An 18,217-nucleotide genomic window follows, 5' to 3' on the forward strand; every position below is an offset into this window, starting at 1 on the left:
TTTATATCACATAAACAGAAATAAGTTTGTTTCACCTTGGACAGAAATAAGTTTGTTTCGCCTTGGTGTTATTATGCAACAACTGAGTTATGATGGAAGGGGTCACATAAGCTTAAAGCGGAATCCAAACCGCTTTTCAGCTTGCATCCGAGAGAAACTGTCCTTCATTTGAACTCGAAACCGGGATTAATTGGCCACAAACGAGTCTGCCGATTCACTCACGAAAAACTCCTGATAAAAATACGCTGTACTGATAGTTGTTAATATAATTGTCAAAGAGTCATTACAGAAGGACAAAAAGATAAACAATTGCACAAGTGAAGTCATTATACAGAATTACATATGGACAGTTTCAAAGTACTGCACAAGTACTGCAGAGCAGGGTTGGCTCCAGCTGTTTTTTTCAAAAAAAAACAACTGGTTTCAACCAAAAAACAAAAAATGTTCGTAAAAGTGTAAGTGTTCGTAAAATCTTGATGAACACACATTTGTGGGTCATCGCGTTTCACTCCCATATATTATTCGTATTATATTCAAACCTAAATTCGCCATTCAGTACTCAAAGAGATTATGCTACAAAATCAACTTTTGTTCTTTTTATAACTTTATGAATGTTTCTTTTGTGATTTTTTTATAGTTTGTTATTATTGTTATGCAATTGCAATCAAAGAAAAATTCTAAATATTGTTTCGTTTTAATGATGTTTACTGTTGGGGGGGGGGAGGGTCATACAAAACCCCACCAGAGGCATTTATTGAAATCAGAAATATCTTTGGTATCTATTTATGTATAAGTGGGTCAGAACCAAAGTGGATTCAAATAATTCCTATCTTTATTCACTTTTCTTACTGATATGCAAATTAAATCGTTGTATTTCTTTAACTTGGACTACTAAAAGTTGTAGTAAACTAACTTGGACTAAATTAGTTCTTCTGTACTCTGCAGTGTTTTGAAATTGTCCATATGTAATTCTGTATAATGGTTTCGCTTGTGCAACTGTTTATTTTATTTATTTATTTATTTTGTCCTTATGAAATGGCTCTTGACAATTATATTAACAAGTATGTAAAGATCAGTACAATGTATTTTTATCAGGAGTCCTTCGTGAGTGAGTCGACAGACATATCGCCAGCTAATCCTGGTTTCGAGTTCAAATAGAGGAAAATTTCTCTCGGATGTAAGCCGAGAAGTGGTTCGAATTTCGCTTTAAGCTTATGTAACCCCTTCCGGCGTAACCCGATTGTTGTATAATAACACCAAGGAGAAACAAACTTATTTTTGTCCATATGCGATATAAATACATAGAGCAAATTAATTAAACAAAAAAAAAAAAAAAAACTGGTTTAAACCAAAAAAACCGGGTTTAAACAAAAAAACTGGTTTTTTGTTTTTTTCAATAAAAACCATGGTTTTTGCCAACCCTGCTGCAGGGTACAGAAGAACTAATTTAGTCTAAGTTGGTTCACTACGACTTTTATTAGTCCAAGTTAAAGCAACACAACGATTTACTTTGCATAACAGTAAGAAAAGTGAATAAAAATACGAATTATTTGAGTCCACTTTGGCTCTGACCCATTTATACATAAATAGATACCAAAGGTACTTCTGATTTTAATACTTCTGATTTCAATAAATACCTCTCGTGGGGTTTGTATGACCCCCTCCCAAAAAAGTACGGCATTTCGATGTATTTTATCAATAGTAAACATTATGAAAACGAAACAATATTTAGAATTTTCCTTTCATTGCAATTGCATAACAATAATAAACTATTAAAAAATCACAAAAGAAACATCTTTAAACTTATAAAAAAAATGCTTTTGTAGTATAATCTCTTTAAGTAATGAATAGGGAATTTAGGTCTGGATATAATACGAATAATATACGGGAATAACAGGTGATAACCCACAAATGTGGGTTCATCAAGATTTTACGAATAGTTAAACTTTTACGAACAATTTTCGTTTTTTGGTTTAAACACCTGGTTTAAACCAAGGTTTAAACATCGTTTAACCCACCTTGGTTTAAACCAGCCAACCTTGGCCCCAAGTCTAACCAGAAACCTGCAGCGCAACGTGCACAATCACAGTTGGGAATGGTCAGTGCAAGATGAGTTAGAAAACTCTTGTCTGCAGAACAAAAACAATGCCATATGTATGGGTGCAGGGAACTTTTGCAACGTCATGATCATAATCCCGACGATTTCATGTCTAGGCTTGTGGTGAAACCTGGCTCCATTACAATGATTAGACGACGAACCAGCAATCAATGCAGTGGAAACTCCACGACAGTCTACGCCAAAGAAATTTCGCTAAACACCTTTAGCTGGGAAACGTATGGCTACAGTGTTCTGGGACACGAAAGGCATTATCCTGATCGACGGGCTGGAAGGTGAGGAGCCACGATTAATAGTGCAGCCTATGTAGAAAACTTCAGACGCTTACGTCGTGCTATTCAAAGGAAGCGACCAGAAAAATAGAATAAAGGAGTGCTTCTGCAACATGACAATGCACGTAATCTCACCTTTCGAGAAACCACTGTTGCCATTGATCAACTAGGGTTTACAGTGCTGTCACACCTTCCCTACTCTCCGGATTAGCGTTCCTGCGATTACTACCTGTTCGGGGAATGAAAAATCTGCATGATCGTTGATTTGTGGATGTTCCAGAAAAGTGTTCTGAAGCTGACACACCGCTTGCAAAAGTGCATGAAGATAGGATCTGAATTTGTTATAACGCTTGGACATATGACCACTTATTTTTAATAAGTTTATAAACCGGGTTTCGTCTTCCTAACATGAGAAGATTCTGAGATACTCATTTTTGGCATAATAACTTTTTCTCTTACTTAAGGATACGGATATAGATGAAAGTAACGTGGTAAGAATTCCGCTTGAGGACAGTGCTATTTATGTTAAAACAATAATTTCAAGTGGTTTAGCCGTTTCTCTGGTATATTGTGTTACAGACAATGGTAAATTCATATTTATAATGTTGTAGATAGAGATATAAATTATTTGTGGTTTTCTTTAAATTGAAATTTTATTCAAACTCTTTTGTCGATGGTATTTGATTGCTTAATGAAATAATAGAACGAATATTTTGAATATGGAATATTAAATTACAAGCTATTATTCATACTAGACGAATAGGAAAATTATCCATCTTAGGGAACTAAAACCACAATTTAGACGGGAGTATAATATTGAATATATCTTCCCAGGGTAAAAGTGGATCTGAATAGGTTGGGAGACGGTTGGTAGCGGCATGACGTCACGCCGTCCCCCTGCTTATCTTTGTCCATTGTACAGACGTGTTCAAATTATTAGACTCAACATTCAATTTCTGAATATTTTACTGTTCTTATAATATTACGTGAAAAAATATGTTCGAACTTAGTCCAAATTACTACTTTATAACTGTCCTAATTTCTAGCGGGTGTGCCATATGCTTTTCAATATCAAGAAAACAAATGCATACGTAACATTCAAATATAATTACTATGAAAGTGTATATCCAAATTGGAAACAAAAAATGAAATGGAATACTCACAAGAAAATTCTCTCTCACACAAAGATTAATATTTCTTTTTTTTTTTTTTTATGAAATCCCTTATTCTTTATTTTTATCCTTTGTGGCATCCTATGTACGTGTTTAGCACATTTTGCCTTCAATTCAGCATTGTGATTCCACAAATTGCTGATCTTCTTGATCAATTGAAGTTTGGTTCTATATTTGCTTCTTCTCTGGCTTTTCCTTCATGAAGCTCCTAAAGTTTTCAATCGGGTTCATATCAGGACTAGTGCCTGGCCACGGAAGAACACTAATTTCGTTGTCTTCGAAAAATTTTGTCACAGCTTTGACCCGGTGACATGGGGCTCCATCATGCATAAAGATGAATTGTACGTCATCAAACCAGAGTGCAGTCTGGGAAAGCAGTTCTTCTTGAAGAACTTGTAGGTATTGGTTGTGCTTCATTGTCCTCTGTACTATATACAGTCTTCCAGGCCCGAAGACAGAGATCACACCCAGTGGCGTAACAATGGCATTTGGCGCCCCTAGGCAAAATCCCTAGTGGCGCCTCCTCACCCATCGAATAGGCCAATGCAAGACTATTTTTAACTTATGCGCACGCGCTACATCCCACACATGACATTCCACATTTGACTAGCTTTGGGAAGTATTGCCAACATGAGATTTTCTTTCTGCAAAACAGGGCTAAAAATTCGCTAACTGAAAAAAGAGAAAGTCATGACGTCTACAAAAATACTGCAAGTAATATTGCAATCGTATTTAAAAAGATCAGCTAATTATTACTCTCCAATAATGGTGAGATTAGAGCCTAAATAGGTCAGTATCCTCATCTATTTAACATTACGTCATCTTAGTATCAGGAGCGGACAAAGGCAAAATTTTCACCCGGCTAAAGTGTCTTTTCACCCCTCCCCCCACCTAGTCCTAGACTATATTTTACATTTTATTACAGTGATATTAGGAAATATGTTCGAAAATTTATTTTGGGAGTGCTCGTTTGGGCGTCCCCTAACCAGGCCCGCAACCACAGACGGGCTAGGAGGCAGGCCCCCTCTAAACTTTGCGTAGCCCCTCCAGACCTCAACACAAAAAATGAAACTTAGATATGTGTAATAGAATGTTTAATGACTTGCCCTCCCTAACATATCCATGCCCTCCCCCTCCCAAACCTCTGTGGCTGCTTGCGGGCCTGCCCCTGACGTTGGCATTCCGGGCAGTTGCCAACCTCTTGTGCCGTGCTTGTGCTTGGTTCTGTGTAGCCGCAGTACGTAGCAATTGTACTGTGCCACATGGCAACAATTTTTAATTCGTTTTAATCCAGATCTTATAGGTCATAGAATGTGTCATTATTGTTGAAAGGGAATTTTATTTAAAGTTAGTAAACTCAGTACATATACTATAGGAGTGATATCGTATTAATACAGGAGAATTAATTTCCTAGTCATACAGTGCTATAACCTCGACGAGTTTAGAGTAATGTCAATAATTTAATACGCAAATGTAATAAACTCCGAGTGAAGCGAATTGGAATTTTTATTGTTGCCATGTTCGGAAATGAATACCGCGGAAACTTGGGGCTCCATTTTCCTTCCTTCACTTTCTTTTTATTAAAAACCTAGGACGCCCCTAATATACCGAAATGTCTTGCGCCCGTAGGCAATGCCTACCCTGCCTACCCTATTGCTACGCCACTGATCACACCCCAGACCATGACTGAAGTAGGATGCTTCAGGTTTATTAAAGACATTCCAACTTGAATTCCTCCCAGGTTAACGCCGCACATATTGTGAACATTCATCAGACACAAAGATTCATGATCCATCACTGAAACACACTAGTCTCCAATCGTTAGCAATCCAATATTCTAGGCCTCGTGCCCGTTCGAGGCTCTTCTTTGCCATGATTGGAGTAGACAATCTGGCAATCCTGGCTCTTCTTTGCCAGGATTGCCAGAGAAAGAAAATTTTGTTTTCTTTCTTGACCGTGTGCTTTTATTCTCTCGGCACAAAGAATCCTCCGAACATTTTCAGGCCAAATGTCTGTGCCATACTCAGCCATTTTTATGCTTAAATCTATTAGAAGTTGCACTTGTTTCCCAGAGCCAATCTTTTTAGTTTTTTGATACCTCTTACCGAGAGTTTTGGTTTTCGCCCACACTTCCCAACTCTATTTTGGCTCTTGTTCATTTCAACAGAGATTCTACTCACAGATTTTTGCTCTATCCCAACTCTACTAGCAATGTATGCCGTGTATATCTTATTTCCACCAGAAATATTTTGTAGGGATGGTACCGAGACCGAGACGGCCTTTTATATACCGAGACGAGACCGAGACCGAGACGGCCTTTTATCTACCGAGACGAGACCGAGACCGAGATGGAGCTCTATAAATCGAGACGAGACCGAGACGAGACTTAGGTCAGTCTCGAAAGTCTCGGTCTCGTCTCGAATATTGATATAGACAACTATTAAGATTGACCTTTACTCAAAATTTCTTTCATTGCTGTACTGGGTAATATGTGAACAGTTGACTAATGTTCAGTGGCGTATTTAGGGGATGGCTATCGGACTGAAGCCCCTCCCGAAATAGATTTGTGATCATTTTTTCGCATTGCACGTACAACACAAATATTTCTTACTCGTTCTCAAGCCTCTCCCGAAACAAAATCCGCTGCTGATGTGTATAGTCATCTCTGCCTCTCTCCCTCTCTCAACACACACACACACACACACACACATATATATATATATATATATATATATATATATATATATATATATATATATATATATATATATATATATATATATATACCAGCGGATCCAGGATATGATCGAGGGAGGGGCTAAACCATAGTTTAACATTTTTATCCAGTGTAAAGAAAGAAGTAGGATTGAAGCCCATTTTATACAGTGTATAGCTGAGCGTCAAGGGGAGGTATAATCCCTTTAACACTCCCCTTGGATCCTCGCCTGTATATCATATCTAATATAAGTAAAAGGAAGAGTTTGTTTGTCTGTGTGTCTGCGTGCCTGTCTTTCTGATTGCCTGTGTGCGGCCTGGGGACCAGACGAGAGTCCAAGAGTTACGAAATTTGGGTGACAATTATCATGTCCCAGGCCTCAGACCAAGAAGAAGCTTTTTTTTTTTTAATTTTGAATCAGGAGGGGCGTTTACCGGGACATGTAAAAGTAGTAGAAAATGACCGATAGTAGTGTCTAATACATAGTTTTCGCAGTCGCTGAGATCAATGATGATACTTCCATTAGCGATGACTTTCAAAGTCAGCTACCAGTGCATGCGGGCCATGGTTCACTTGCGGGGGAGGGGAGTACCGAGACGTAAAAATAATACAAAATGACCGATATTAGTGTCAAATAGTTTTCGCGTTTTCTGATATCAATGGTGAAACTCCGATCGCATTAACCTCCAAATTCACCCCATTCAGCTGCGGGCCGGAGTTCACAGGAGGGATACCGAGACATGTAAAAGTAATCCAAAATGGCCGATATTTGTGTCAAATGTATAGTTCTTGCGGTCGCTGAGATCAATGGTGTCACTTCCATTAGCGATGACTTTCAAATTCAGCTACCAGTGCATGCGGGCCGGAGTTCACCTGCTGGGGAGGGGGTACCGAGACATGTAAAAATAATACAAAATGACCGATATTAGTGTCAAATACATAGTTTTCGCGGTTGCTGAGATAGTGATACGCCCACAGGCCTTGACTTCCAAATACTGGTCTCATGTGAAAAATGGGTATTTCATCTGGTTATATATAATAGTCATATATATTAAAAATGCTGATTTTTTCTTTAACGTGCTGTGTGAAATATGGAAGGGGGAATTTTTCTAGATACTCTGAAATACCACTAGATAAACAAGCAATGTTGCCAACGCAACATAATGTTGTAATTTCTCAAATTGCACTACGTTTGATATTACATATTTCTGTTCAGTTAATTTAGTTTACTGCGTAGGTTTTCTCGGGGTTCTCCTGTTTCCTCCCACTTTCTTCATTCCACCATTTCATTCATCTCTCATCATCACAGTCTCCTTTAGCCTAACCAGCATAACCGTGGGACGTAAAACTCAAAAATTTTGTTATTTTTTAATTGAGTTTAACGCCTCTTTCAGCAGCGAGGTTATATGAGACTGAACCTACTGATTAACGTTGAATCTAAACCACATGAGCTCCCACCGGGAATCTAACCCGGGTCTCTCACGCCATAGGCTAACTGCTTAGCCACGAAAGAGTTCTACATATTTCTAATTTAGATATTAAATTAAACCACAAAAACACATATATTATTCAGTGTAAAAAAGGACAATACATATCACTGACATCAACATTTTGGAGATCTCTAATAACTCAAATGGCAGGAACATCATAACATTAGTGTTCAGTAGTTTTAATTAGAACAAGTCACAGTTACATTATTTTAAGCAGTGTTGCGAACTTAAATAAATTGCTAAATATTATTATAAATATAGTGCAAATAACGTAGCTAAAGTGCAAAATATTTTAAAATTACTCGTAATTTGTTTTATGGTGCAAGAATGTTTTCAAAACACGATGTTTTTCATAGTCTTTGGGCTACTTATAATGTTAATGTCAAAGTTTTCGTTCCAGCAATACATGTAAAAGCAAATTGTAACTGAAATTAAACGTAACTGAAAGCTTTTCAGTAGCACTAGTTGTTCTCCCTAAGCCTTAGGCCTTGTGTATATTTTTTTTTTTAGACTAAAACAATGCTTTATTAAAATTTTAATTACACCCTAACTGCATTTCATTTGTTATAGTTTGACCACCGACCATCTCAAACTCGACCCATACCATATAGCTATATGCAATTGTTCAAAGACTTACAGTTAGTAATACACATTGTGTTGATTTTTGGTTGGTTTTGTTTTAGTTTAACGTCTCACGTTTATGCTAGGGCGGCTAAAGGAGACGTGGAGTTACTGATCATAGTGGAATCCGAAAAACTTCGGTCGTTGAACATTACCGCCATCGGGAATCGAACTCGGGACCATTCGAACCAAAATCAAGCGTACTAGCCATTACAGCAATTGGGGGTTCTTACATTGTGTTGATTTAAATAATTGAGTCAGTGTTGCCAGATCCGAAGATCAAAAAAGTAGCGTGTCTATGCTCCAGAAGTAGAGGATATGAACTATTTGTAGCCCAAATATATAGAAATGAATTATTTGGCAACTAATGGCTGGTACTAATGAAATAATGTTTGAAATAGACCGGAAAGTGTGATGGGCATATTGCAAAACGAAATTATGATCGATAGACGAAAACAATTTTAGATTGGATACCATGTGATAAAAACAGCCTAGGAAATACAAGAAATTGTGACTAAATCAGGAACCACTGGGGAGTAACCTGGAAAAGAATTGCCCAAGATAGATAGTTGTAGAGAAAACTTGGGAAGACTTCATCCAGCAGTGAATTGATAATGCTTGATTATGATGATGGTGATGATTTTATATCGAGACGTCAGAGGTAAACTAAACCAAGTCATAATTTCGTAATTTTACAGGAGAAGCGAAAAACCGGTTCCTTAACTAAGATCTATAATACTGTTTTTCAAACTATAAGTAGTTACAAAGTAGTAAGATGGCTTTAGACTTACATTATTACCAGGGTTGGCAAAAACCATGGTTTTTATTTAAAAAACCAAGAAAACAGGTTTTTTTGGTTTAAACCAGGTTTTTTTTTGGTTTAAACCAGGTTTTTATGGTTTAAATGATTTGCTCTATATATTCATATTATACATGGACAGAAATAAGTTTGTTTCGCCTTGATGTTATTATGCAACAACCGGGTTATGCTGGAAGGGGTCACATAAGCTTAAAGCGGAATAAAAACCGCTTCTCGAGTTACATCCGAGAGAAATTGTCCTCCACTTGAACTCAGAACCAGGACTAATTGGCCACAAATGCGATACTTCTGCAGACTCACTCACGAAGGAAATCTGATAAAAAATACGTTGTACTGATCTTTACATGCTTCTTAATATAACTGTCAAGAGTCATTTCAGAAGGACAAAAAGATAAACAGTTGCACAAGTGAAACCATTACACAGAATTACATATGAACAATTTCAAAGTACTACGGAGTACAGAAGAACTAATTTAGTTCAAGTTAGTTAACAACGACTTTTATTGGTCCAAATTAAAGAAATACACCGACTTAATCTGCATATCAACACGAAAAGTGAATAAAGATACGAATTATTTGAGTCCACTTTGGCTCAGACTCATTTATACATAAATAGATACCAAAGATACTTATTTCACTAAATGCCTCTCGTGGGGTCTGTATGACCCCCACAAACACATACACACACAAAAAGTACGGCATTTTCGATGTATTTTATCAATAGTAAACATTGAAACGTAACAATATTTAGAATTTTTCTTCGATTGCAATTACATAATAATAACAACTACAAAAAAATCACAAAATAAACATTTATAAACTTGTAAAAAAAAGTTGCTTTTGTAGTATAATCTTTTTGAGTAATGAATAGGGAATTTAGGTCTGAATATAATACGAATAATATACGGGAGTGAAAGGTGATAACCCATAAATGTGTGTTCATCAAAATTTTACAAACACTTACACTTTTACGAACATTTTTTTGCTTTTGGTTTAAACCAGTTGGTTTTTTTTAAAAAACCAGCTGGTTTAAACCTTGGTTTAAACCATGGTTTAAACTACCTTGGTTTAAACCAGCCAACTCTGATTATTACACCACTAGAAAGAACATAGTCTATTAAAAAAAAGTATTCTAACTCAATTTGACCAAAAAGTAACTTATATACACTGTAGAAATTTACTAGGTAAGGTAGCTTAAAATTGGATCCAAAATTTAACGAAAGTCATACAGCGAAAAAAAATATTTTTGACTATTTAATACACGTTGCTGCAAAACTACGAAAATGAATACAAAAGAAAACTAGAAAGTTAAGAATCACTTGTTTTGGCGAGAGAGAGAAAATAGATACAGCTAGCTCGAATTACCTATATACTTATATAATATGTATGTTCAATGTTTCGCAAGTAATTTTCAATCAATATAAAATTTCAACGTAATGAACGCACGATTGGTTTTCTCGAATAAAGATCATATGCACCGCTAAGAGCTCAGGAATAAGCTTAATCTATGTTACGGCAGTGGATATACGTATGCGTATGTAATGCATTACAACTTTAGCAACTTGTATAAGAAACAGAATTTACTTAAATATAGACGCGAACTATGCGAAACATCTGACTTTGAATCTAACTTGTTTCGTGATGTAACTCGAGGCCACACATAGCAAAGATGAGTCCCGTAGCTCGCACCACAAAGTTCAGGAATTTCGTGTAATAAGGTGTCAATTAAATACGTAGATGTGAAACGGTAATAAAGAATTTGATCAATTTTAAACGAAATATATTGTAGTAATAATTTACCCTATTTGTTCAGATAATGAACGTTATATTATGTTTTTAAAATGACAGTCAAAACAGAATGTATTGGATAATAAATGAGAAATTGTAAAATTTCAATTTCGGTACGATTAAATACATTCATGCTGCTATGTGTTGCGTTATCCGTTAGAATGTATTGAAGGATTCTAAGGAAATAAACTACTGTATAGTACTGAAGTTAATTTAATAGAGTTTAATTGTATAGGCAGTACTGATTCCATATGAGAAAGTCTTTTGCTGAAAGTGAAAAATGGGTTACTATTAGAATTTTATCCCAAATATGATATACCCACTGATGATTGAAACTGGAACACACTCATGGAAGGCATCAGCGTTAGCAAATTAGCTGTGAAGAAGTATTCCATACTATAATTCTAAGTCAAGAATAAGGCCAAAAATAAGAAGCAGAAACGACAGACTTTACAATAATAATGCTTTTAGAATTTTAATTTCACCTTTTTATTTCGAAACTTTCGAGACGAGACCAAGATTTGGCCCTCGAGACCGAGACCGAGATCGAGACAAGCATTTGTTGACCGAGACGAGACGAGACCGAGACGGCGATTTTTGACTCGAGACGAGACCGAGACAGCTATTTTTAAACCGAGACGAGACCGAGACTGTACAAAGTCTCGTCTCGTCTCGTCTCGATACCATCCCTAGTATTTTGTGAACTTCCATTTTTCGCAGAGAAAGGTCTTCTGAAAGGTCTTCTGTTTTCCCATTATGTTGCAATTACAGGACTACACAGAATAAAAGATTAATACACGATACACGTCACGATCATTTTAAACTGGCCCATTCGAACTGTTGAACGCTTTGAAAGTCGTTAACTTCTTACAACAGCAACCGCAACACTTCAGACTGCAACTTATTGATAGGAACCACAATAGCTACCTACAAGCAGTGTTGCCAACAAGTTTATACAAAAAGTCGCTAAATGGGAGATGAAATGACTCCAATTTTTGGTGAAAAGTTGCTAAAAAATTATTCCTGGAATTTCGTCTTTCTCTCTCTCATATATATATATATATATATATATATATATATATATATATATATATATATATAATGTGTGTGTGTGTGTGGTTAATTTAAGCCATAATACAAACAAAAACGAATCATATGTAACTAAGAATAATTTCAATTTCACTTTTAATACAATATATACTTTTTAACTTTATATAAAAATGAGTTTAGAAAAACGAACAAAAGCAAGAGTCTACAAAGAAAAATCTTAACACAGTTTACTTTTACTCACACTTCTATAAATAATAACCTTGCTATCGGTAATGGTATTATTTGTGCCTCTAAACAGAAGCTCTGCAAACTAAAGGACATTAAAGGGTGGAGTTGGTCCCCTTCAGAGGGCAAGAAATAACAGCAATCAAAGCGGGAATATGGAGATAAATGCTATGTACTTTCCGAGCCCGTCAACACCTGCGCTGATTCAACAAGAGTAAAATAAAGATATGTCTGAACTGATTCGAGCTAATAGTACGTGCTTACAGGACAAGTTGTTCACAGCACAAAAGTCACTAGATTTGTAAGTCCCCAAATTGTCATTAAAAAATCACCAAAAAAGTCGCTAATCGGAAAAATTATTTTTTGTCGCTATCCTGGAAGTAGAATCCCCTAGATTTAGCGACTTTTCCTCCAAATCGGCAACACTGTCTACAAGTGAAACACCACTTTCAGGATCCTCTAATACCATCTCTAATACCATCTGCTGTTCAACGGTGATATCACCACTTCAACCGTACAGTAAACAAATGAAGGATCCTATATTGGTAATTTAACCATTAACTTAAATTCTATAACTCTGAAATTAGGACTCCTACATCAATTTTGCATTTTTCGAGCGTGAGTCTAATAATTTGAACACGTCTGTAATTTTTTTAGGGATTGGGGGGACGCCGGACATATTTTTTGCAGGTTGGGTGACGGCGTCCTTTCACCTTTACCCCTGATCCTTCCAGTATCTAACATTTTCGAATAAGAGTCATGGTTGGATACACTTTGTATACTACATATTAGATATCATTATCATTATTAATATTATTGAAGCGCACAAAAGATAACTTCTTCTATTCGATGACGCTACACAGTAAAATTATGAGAGCTTTACTATGCATTTCTAATAAAGCATAAGGTCCTCTGTATCTTTGTAAATTTCGGTGCGCGTTTGCGATGCTTACGAAAAAGAACAGAATTTGGCGATGAAAGTTTCGAAGATTTCTTTTTTTAATTATAACTTGCTTATTTCTTTAATTTGTTTTTAAATATCTTTTTGGAAATAGGTGTTTTCTTCTACACATTTCCAAGAAGAGAGAAGAAATTTTTTTCATAAGAGAGTTACATAATTTCTAAAGACATGTGACACAAATTTTGGACATGTGGGACAAGTTTTGTACCTACAGGTCAAATTTTCAATATAAACTGTTCGATTCTTTTGTTATATGTATAGTTTCTTTAAGACCTCACAATCGTTCGCTCTTCATGAAGTTGAAATCTGTAAAGAATGACGTTGGGCTATTCTCCTCCGTCTCCCGATCATTTTTAAATTTCCACGGTAAGTAAATAAAACTCATCCGGTTTTGATGCAACAATATGATATATTGTAGTTTTTCATTGACTCTTTTCTGGAATCCTCATGCACTTGAGATTAAAACCAGCCGAGAATATTTGGTGAATTTAACCTCTTAATGTGATATGGATGGAAATAGGTGGAAAGATATGTTTGACGATTTGCTTAACACGCAGCCAAAGAACTAATGTTCCTTGAGAAAGAGAAATGCACACAGCAGAATCCTGTATTTCGGAGCTTAACCGAAAAGAAATCAAAATTGCTGTAGAGAAATTAAAAAGCACAAATCTATGGGTGTCCGAACTTCATTAATTAATTTTTACAGTAACTTTCATGAGTTAAAACTATTCTAATTAGGAAGTAGTGAAAATTGTCAATTTTAATTTCAATCTTGGTCAATGAGTTTTGACGTAATTTTATTATTATTCCGTTATTTTTTCTAATTTTCAATTTATTTAGTTAAAAATGAAAATTTTAAGTTCTAGGTCCCATGGCTATGCCAGCTAGACTAAAGGAGACGGTGATAATGAGAAATGAATGAAATGGTGGAATGAAGAAAGTGGGAGGAAACGAAAGAACCCCGAGAAAATCCACGCACACGGTGTTTGTCCACCACAAAGTTCACTTGGCGCGAGCTGGGATCGAACTAAAGACCTCAGGCACCAGAGGTGAACGTTCTACCACTGGGTTTTTATTGAGTTAAATTTTTATGGACTGAACTATTAATTTTATTCCGATAAATATTTGGTATTTTTTTTTCAATTATGTTAAATAATTTTTCGCTGAGACATCTCACCCATTCATTTTACAATCACGTCTTTCTTCATCTCTGTCTCCTTAGGCTACAAGGCAGTCAGGCGACATGAAACTAAAATATTTCCTTTATCTTTTTCTTTGTGCCTATGTAGAGGTAAAAATCAGGTTTGTTTCGATTATATCGCTAGGCTACAGAATCCTTCACTAAGGACAGGCAAGAAGCTTCGAAGAATTCTCCCAATACACAAGTTAATCGTTCACTTTCCATATTTATTCCTGTATCCGACAATGTGGAAGCTCGGACACTGGCTAAAAGCCTACATTTGGCAGTTGTTCGTTTCGTAAATCACGCACATAATTCGTGATTTGATGTTATTATAGTATTAACCACGCCCTTAGTGAAAAATTATGTTGCTGTTTGGTCTTTTCGCTCTTTACTCGCGTTTGCACCTTTTTCATCACAGCATCTTCGAAAGAAACAAACATAGGCCTACTTACTCAAGAAACTGCTTCGTTCAATCTAATTCCTTAGTATTTTCAATTTTAAAAAATAACTGTAATAAAAAAAACTACTGGGATTAATTCCAATCTAACATACCTCCTATGAGCTGCTACACAGGCGCCAAGAAAAAACTCTTCGCGAAGTTTCGGCAGCCCGCCTCGACGTCAACACGAAATACAATGGCCACGACTGGATCACTTCTTCAGTACACTTGCACTGCACTGCTACTTAATAATGCCTTTGCTGGATGCCTGTTCTCGCTTTTTCATCAACGCCTTTCCTCTCCTCTAGCTTCTCATCATTCTCTTCCCTTCCCGCCCCTCAAGCATACGCCCACGGAAGACGTCCTGCGCTCACCAAACACGTACCAGCGTTGCCAAAGCTAACGGATTTTGATGTAATAAAAAGAAAAGAATACTGCTGATGCTGTTGATGTTAGAAATTGCAATTGCTAAAACCATTACGGGGTCATTCGAATTCTCTACGGTTTCTGAATGCTAATATCATTTCCATTAGGATACTGGAAGGACGGGGATAAATTAGATCATTGCTTGGTGTACGCAGTGGTGCTATTCAGCCGGTTCGCACAACCGGTTTTAAGAATCTTCACTACAGCTAAATTAAACTACCGCTAATTTTAGAGTTTTTCTTTAATATCTTCAAAACAAATAAAAATATTCGAAGAGTAGATACGTAGTGAACTAGACAATACCATTTTACATGTAATACCTTTACCACAATTAATCTATCTGCTTTTGGTATGCCTCTATTTACAGAACCCGCCAAACATGCTAAATCTATCTATAGTTACAAATCGAAAGCAGATAGATGAGGTGTGATAACGGTATCGAATATTTTTATTTCTTTTGAAGATATTACAGAAAAACTCAAGGTGACCAGACGTCCCGTTTTAGCCGGGACAGTCCCTTTTTTCAACCGTTGTCCCGTTTTTTCTGATTCTCGAACGGGACGCCTAAATGTCCCGTTTTTAAGTAAAAATGACGTAGGTTTCCCGTAATTATTATTCAAAATATAAATTCAACGGAAATTCTACTCTCTTCCGTACCAACACTCGTTGTCAAGGTTCAGCCGTGTCTAGAACTTCTGAATTTTCCAATTGAAATTGAGTGTTCGTGGTTCAAGTGGGAATTGAGTGGGAATTCTGAGTGTTCAACTAGTTAAAAGAATTGTTGGGTAGAACTTGCAATCGGGAACCATTATTTGTTGTGTGGTACAGTCCGCGGCATAAAATTTGTTACAAAAATTCTAAGTCCAAATGAATAACAAACTCTTGCCCAGTTTTCTTATGCATTCCCGCAAAACATGTATCAATCGATTAGTTGCTTCTAGTATTTATTCCAACTCCTCCCCGTCCTCCACCTCTCCTTGTCTAAAGCAGTGTGTGTGACGTAGTACACTCTTTCCATTCAGCTGAAAAAGAAACAGGAATCAAGTTTACAACGTTATAGCTTTAAAACAGTCTTTTCCATTCGTTTGTTCTGAAATATTTTTAAGAGCCTAAATTAAAGGAAAGTCACACAATCTTCCCAGAGCTTCATAAATATCTTTAGTTTCATTCTTTTTTTTCTTTAAAGAGTGCAAGCTAGTAAGATGCTCCCTAAGAAATCTATGGAAATTGCCAAGAGCTCTAAAATATCTACGGACAGAAACGAGTTTTATTCAATGATTCATTGAATTTCTTTTCAGTAAGTGCAAGCAAATGTTTCAGGGGCGTCATTTGGGCAGGACAGGAGGGTGTAATTCCCCCTCTCTTGAGCTTCATAAATACGTATTTTTTGATCAAATGTATAGTAATACACTAATAAAAAGTGAAAATCTTATGTCACCGGAGAATCTCTTCCTCCCCCCCCCCTCCCGAATAAAGTCTAAAAGACACTGGTTTTAACAACAAACCTATAGAGTTACGATAGCACATTGCTAAAGAGCTTACATTTGGTTTCAAGAGTCGAGGGTTTGATCTCAAGCCATATGACTTCCTGGGTGACATTGAGAGAGAGAGAGAGAGAGAGGGATTCAAGTATGGAGACAGAGAGGGATGATTTGTATACACAGATTTAGAATTGGAAAAAAAATGATCGGACAGCATTCGTATTAGGTTTATGACGAAAATTCTGATTTTGTGAATAGGGATGCGCTCGAGTCGAGACATGTCTCGAATCTCGACTCGACTCGACTCGAATTCGAGTCGAGATTCGAGTCGAGACACTCTTTGTAAAATTCGAGACGAGTCGAGACAAACGTATTTCTCGACTCGAATTTTCGAGTCGAGACTCGAGTCGAGTCGAGACAGCTGGTAAAAATCTCGACTCGACTCGAATGTCTCGAAAATCTTTCTATAATTTTTAATAATATTTTGAAGAAAGTACTCGCTCAGAAACACTCGGCACGAGAATTTCGGAAACTGCAGGACTTGTCAGGTGTTCGAAGAGTGCTGTGGTGATTGTCTTCAACAAGTGGCGAAACCAAGATGAAAAGACGTCCAAATGTCGAGAGGTTGGGCGCCCCCTACTTCATTAAAGATGTGGAGAATAAGAACGAGGACAGAAAAAGAGAAAGAGAACACTGACCGTTGGGAATTATCCCTTGTTGAAGCGATGGTTGGAGTAATAAAACCAGTTAGTATTTCCGCTGTTGTATTGTTGATTTCACAGAAATGTTCAAAAATAAACAAAACGTGACTCTGCACAAGATGTTTACTTACCCATAGTTTTATTATTGTCAACTGAACCCTGATGTCTGGGAGTGTCTGGGATGTTTCTGTCCCTTCTCACTTTACAACTTGAGAGGGGAGGGGGTATTATCACCAGGGTACCACTAGTAGTTCACCGCTAAAAGAAATGCTTTAGTGCTGCATCGGAAGCGGCATGTTTTGTATATATTTCTTAAAATGTTATCCATTCATAAAGTATAAATTCCCCCACCCTCCCCTCATTCTGTTTCCAATACCAACTCTTTAAATGAAGAACGAACCCTGAACCTTCCCGAAAATGCTAAAATGATTGATGCGTACAAATAAGAAATCTGTGGATGAATCAGAAAATGCAGATACATGAGAAGATACTTGATGCAGTGCAGTTCAACACATGTAAATAGATTTGAAGTGTTCATATTTGTGTATGTATACGTGTGTATGTGCTTGTTTCTGAGTATTTATATGCGCGTGTGTCTCGTAATTGTTATATTAATATCCACTGGATTAAGTGAAAGTATAAAATGGATTTGATGACTGCAAAATTGACGTCACATTGATAAGTCATTATTTTTTAATATTAATAATATTAAATTAGATTATAGTTTAGCGTCGTTTTTAGGAGCAAAGCTCTACA

The 18,217-nt window shown here is 36.5% G+C and overlaps 1 protein-coding gene across 1 annotated transcript in view; it reads right to left on the reverse strand.

The window, feature by feature from the left end:
* SPARC (secreted protein, acidic, cysteine-rich) overlaps positions 1 to 15,181 on the reverse strand; it is a 171,004-nt gene extending 155,823 nt beyond the window's left edge. Inside the window, exon 1 of the mRNA XM_081726174.1 lies at positions 14,967 to 15,181. The gene's annotated coding sequence lies outside the window, so the exon portion shown is untranslated. The remainder of the gene's footprint in view (positions 1 to 14,966) is intronic.
* Between the last annotated feature and the right edge of the window lie 3,036 nt (positions 15,182 to 18,217).

The sequence above is a fragment of the Thermobia domestica genome, chromosome 1 (assembly GCF_964235325.1).
Source record: "Thermobia domestica chromosome 1, izTheDome1.hap1.1, whole genome shotgun sequence".
Lineage (NCBI taxonomy): Eukaryota > Metazoa > Arthropoda > Insecta > Zygentoma > Lepismatidae > Thermobia > Thermobia domestica.